Consider the following 5,180-nt stretch of genomic DNA (forward strand, 5'->3'; position numbering starts at 1 on the left):
TGGTGTCTCTAACAGTCTGAGTATAGAGAGGCAGCTGGGATCACTCATTCTGGCCACAGATATCAGCCGACAGAATGAGTACCTGTCCCGGTTCAGGACACATCTGGATGAGAACGACTTGTGTTTAGGACACGCTTCTCATCGACATTTCGTTCTGCAGGTGGGAATGTGCAATTCAGTATTAATTTCACTAAAAACAAACATTGTGCAGTTTATATATAGTTTTATATACAGATTATATGCCAGCTTTGACTTAAAATAAAATAATACATTTGATGTTTGCTTTAAAAAAAAAAGAGGGAAAATAATTAAAAAATTATAGATAACAAATTAGTTAAATTTATTAAAATATATAATTTTATTTTGTTTTGGTCACTATAATGCTGACTTTAATGTACTTGAAGTTTGCGATGTCCCGTTTTTAAGTGGAAGGGCTGCATACCATATTTTTGAATAAAGACAGACACTTTTGGGCTCTTAAAACCAAATGGACGTGTGTTCCAGATGGCTCTGAAGTGTGCAGATATCTGTAACCCGTGTAGACCGTGGGAACTCAGCAAACAGTGGAGTGAGAAGGTCACAGAGGAGTTCTTCCACCAAGGTAGCCAGTTCTCATGATGACCATGCTCTCTCCATGTGCTCTTAGTTCACTCTGTTCAGAAGCTAATCTTTGTGCTCTGTTGTCGTCTTTTTCAGGTGACATTGAAAAGAAGCATAAACTTGAAATCAGTCCACTGTGTGATAGTGAAGCCAACACCATAGCCAGTGTTCAAATCGGTAAGAAATGGAACATTCTCCCCTGAATACGGGAGAAAAGGAAATATATATATATATATATATATATATATATATATATTTAAGGTGTATAATGGGTGTATGTGTATATATAACTTTTTTTGAAAACCATTTTCCAAATATTTTAATTAATATTTGTGATTAATATTTGCTTGCAAATAATTTATGCCTAAATTTAAAGGTCAAATTATGTGATGTTTTAATAGACTTGAGGGCCTACTATGATATCTTTACTCCATTTACTTTCTTTTTTTCTGCATGTATTTGCATGTTGCACTATTTTTAAATATTTATAATAGCTTAACAAAACTGCTTCACTTTTTGTTTTTATTTTCTATGTAATAAAATATTTTTACCAAACTCTTTTTTTTTTCTTTTAATAGGGCCCTTTGTCTTCAGATAATATATCAGTCATCGTATGCATGTTCCATTTGATGTGGATTCAAAAAAAATGCCATTGATCGATTTATGGTCCAAAGGAGCGACAAAACGGCAATGCTTGTCTAAACCAAACGGCACACACCAGTATTTACATGAGCCCACTGGACAGCACTGAAAGGATTGATTTTGCGAACCAGTGAAAGCACAGTGCAGATCAATTTGGGCAGCGCAGCGTTGCATGCTCTGACTGGGTATTAATGTAAACACAGTCTGATACGGCTATGTAAGTGAACGTAAACAGATGGGGGGGAAATAATGTCAGAATGTGGGATCTGTGCATTAGACCTTGCAGTGTAAATGCAGCCAACGTGAAGGGGTCAATTTTCTGTGAACTTCCTTTCCAGTGTTATGACAACAAAAGCACAGTGAACCCAAATTTAGTTTCCTTTATGATTCATGATTTCACCGCAGCATGTTGAAGAGCTCATCCATCCCCGGAGTCTGCTCTGAACGATCGCAACCCCTCGTTCCCTATGACAACAGACACCTGAACAGATGGATGGCGCCACAGACAGACTGGGCCCACTCTTACCACGTTCTTAAGTACACTGAGAATCACTGACAGAGAGAATGATGGAGCACCTGGCGTGGGAGAGAGACCTTCTGTTATGCCACTGTAAATTGGCTTGACAAGAAAAACGTTTCGCCTCTCAATGTCAGTCATTTGCACGCCGGCGTAAACGGAACTGCAGCCCGGCAGGTGCGGTGCAGGAAAAGGAAAACTGATCCGCTGAACACATTTCCCTCATTAAGCAAGCTGCCCCGAGGCCGTCAATTACACTTTCCGTTTTAACGGCTGCAGAAAGCCAAGCTGGAAATTGCCAGTACGTACTGGAGAAAGTTCCTGCTAGTAATGAATAAAGGAACATTTAACTGGATTTTATGTTCTCAGAAGAAATGCTTGTCTGTGCAAAACTTGTCATCTTGATTCTGGGCTAATCTATGTGGTTGCTAAGGTGTTGATAAATGGTTTCTAGGGTGTTTTGTGCAGTTGTCTGGGAGTTGTTAGACAGTTGTTAAGTTGTAGGTGGTAGCTAGGTCATTTCTAGGCTGTTAGGCACGGCATGTATTTTTTAAGAGTGTTTTAAGGTGGTATTAGATGGTTGCTAAGGGTGTTTTGTGGTTGTTAGTATGGTTTCTAGGGTGTTTGCAGGCAGCTGATACAGTGTTCTATTGAGTTGTATTGGATGGCTATTAGTGTTCGTAGAAAGTTGCTAGGATATTCTGGTACTGTAGTTGTTTGGATGTTCTTGGTTGTTGCTAAGGTGTTTATATATGATTTCTAAGGTGTTTTTGGTAGTTGCCTGGCAGTTGTTTGACAGTTGCTATGTTGTAGGAGGTAGCTATGTAATTTCTAGGCTGTTTTTAGATGGTATTAGATGGTTGCTAGGGTGTTCTCTGGTTGTTACGGTGGTTTCTAGGGTGTTTGCAGGCAGTTGATACAGTGTTTGCTGTACTGGATGGCTTCTAGTGTTCTTAGATGGTTGCTAGGATATTTTGGTAGTACTGTAGTTGTTTGGATGTTCTGGGTTGTTGCTAAGGTGTTGTTATATGGTTTCTAGGGTGTTTTGGTAGTTGCCTGGGAGTTGTTGACAGTTGCTAAGGTGTAGGGGATTGCAAGGTCATTTCTAGGTTGTTACAGTATAAGCAAGGTGGTTTATATTGAAATGGTGGATAAGATGTTCTAAGGCTTTAGAGTAGGTGGTTGCTAGGGTGGTTTCTAGAGTGTTGCTAGCCAGTTGTTACGGTGTTGTAGGTGGTTGCTATGATGTACTGGATTGTTTCTTAGATGGTTGCTAGAATATTCTGGTACTGTTATTTGCTACGGTGTTCTGAGTTGTTGTTAGAGTGTTTCTAGGTATTTGCTAGAGTGTTCTGTGTGCTTTCTAAGTTGTTAATATATGGTTTCTAGGGTGTTTTAGACAGTTGCTGGGTGTTTTAGCTGTTGTATGTGGTTGCTAGGTCATGTCTAGGTTGTTATAGGCTATATGGTTTATATTGTGAATTTAGGTGGTGGCTAAGATGTTGTCAGACGGCTGCTTGTGTGTTCAGTGATTGGTGGGGCAGTATTAAGTGTGTTGCTAGGAAGTTGATACAGTGCTAGGATGCACTGGATGGTTGCTAGTGTTCTTAGATGGCTGCTAGGATTTTCTGGAAATGTAGTTGCTAGGGTTTTCTGGGGTGTTGCTAGAGTGTTTCAAAGGCATTTGCTAGAGTGTTCTAAATCAGTGCTAAGGTGTTGATATATGGTGTCTGGGAAGTTTTGCTTTGAGAGTGGCTGTTGTTAAAAGTGGTTGCTAGGTTATTTCTAGGTTGTTATAGGTGATTTATAACGTGGCTTTAAGTGGTGGCTAAGATGTTTTAAGGTGTTGCTACAGTAGATGGTTGCTACGGTGTTCTGCGGTTGTTAAGGTGCTTTCTAGGGTGTTGCTAGGCAGTTGTTACAGTGTTCTAGGTGGTTGTTAGGACATTACTAGGTGGTTGCTTTGATGTACTGGATGGTTGCTAATGTTCTTAGACAGTTGCTATGATATTCTGGTACTTTTAGGTAGTGGCTAAGATGTTGTATGGTGTTGTTAGGTGGTTGCTAAGATGTTCAGTGGTTGTAATGTACTGGATGCTGGTTGCTAGGGCATTGCTAGAATGTCCTGGATGGTTGCTAGTGTTCTAAGAAAGTTGTTAAAATAATCTTGTACTGAAGTTGCTAGAGTCTTATGAGTAATTGCTAGAGTGTTTCTAGGTATTTTCTAGCATGTTCTGAGTGGTTACTAAGGTGTTTATATATGATACCTAGGGTGTTTTGTACAGTTACCTGGGAAGTGTTAGACAGTTGGTAAGTTGAAAGTGGTTGCTAGGTCATTTCTAGGTTGTTATAGGCGAGGTGATTTATAGTGTGGCTTTAAGTGGTGGCTAAGATGTTTTAAGGTGTTGTTTTAGTGGATGGCTGCTAAGGTGTACTGTGGTTGTTAGGGTGGTTTTTATGGTGTTGCTAGGCAGTTGTTACAGTGTTCTAGGTGGTTGCTGTGATGCACTGGATTGTTGGTAGTGTTCCTAGATGTTTGCTAGGATATTCTGGTACTTTAGGTGGTGGCTAAGATGTTGTACGGTTTTGTTAGGCGGTTAGTAGGGTGTTCAGTGGTTTTAAAGGTGATATCAAGTGTGTTGCTAGGCAGTTGATACAGTGTTCTATGTGGTTGTTATGGCAGTGCTAGAAAATACTGATTGGTTGTTAAAGGGATAGTTCACCCCAAAATGAACATTTGATGTTTATCTGCTTACCCCCAGGGCATCCAAGATGTAGCTGACTTTGTTTCTTCCATAGAACACAAACGAAGATTTTTAACTCAAACCGTTGCAGTCTGTCAGTCATATAATGGAAGTGAATGGGAATCACGGCTCAATGTCTGAACTGTCCTGAGAGATAGGTGGCGGTAATGCACTTATAAGTCTGCGATCCGCCGTAAAGCAAGAAGAAGAAGAAGACGTGTCACGCGCCGGCTGTCGAGGACGCGCTCACGATGCGCTCAGGACAGTTCAGACATTGCAGTGTATCAGAGGTTTTATCAATTTATGGCTTACATAAATTTCTACATATGCCATGTCATGCCATAGCATCATTAAACTAGCATCTAACAATGAACAAAAGTGTTTTTTTTTCTCTAACCTATGGTTCTGTAACCATAAAGGTTGCTGTGTAATTTGCCCCCTGACTAAGCATTTAAATAATTTAGGCGAAGCATTTAAATAATCCTGTGAATGCACTTAAAGAATGCAGAATCGAATCGTTAATTGAATCGAATTTAATTGTGATTCGTTCTGAATTCGCAAAAATCGTTCTTGAATTGAATCGAAAACATATGAATCGTGAATCGAATCGATTCGCTGTCTACCCAAAGATTCACAGCCCTAGTATGGACATAAACATTTTTCAAACTCCCTACTTT

General features: G+C 39.7%; 1 long non-coding RNA gene across 1 annotated transcript; it reads left to right on the forward strand.

The window, feature by feature from the left end:
- The first annotated feature begins 15 nt into the window (after positions 1-15).
- Positions 16-779, forward strand: LOC107738852 (uncharacterized). The gene is made up of 3 exons (XR_001639936.1): positions 16-160; positions 505-601; positions 697-779. It is a non-coding gene; the product is annotated as an uncharacterized LOC107738852 (long non-coding RNA).
- The last annotated feature ends 4,401 nt before the right edge of the window (positions 780-5,180 follow it).

The sequence above is a fragment of the Sinocyclocheilus rhinocerous genome, unplaced genomic scaffold, assembly GCF_001515625.1.
Source record: "Sinocyclocheilus rhinocerous isolate Xijiao unplaced genomic scaffold, SAMN03320098_v1.1 scaffold103, whole genome shotgun sequence".
Classification (NCBI taxonomy): domain Eukaryota; kingdom Metazoa; phylum Chordata; class Actinopteri; order Cypriniformes; family Cyprinidae; genus Sinocyclocheilus; species Sinocyclocheilus rhinocerous.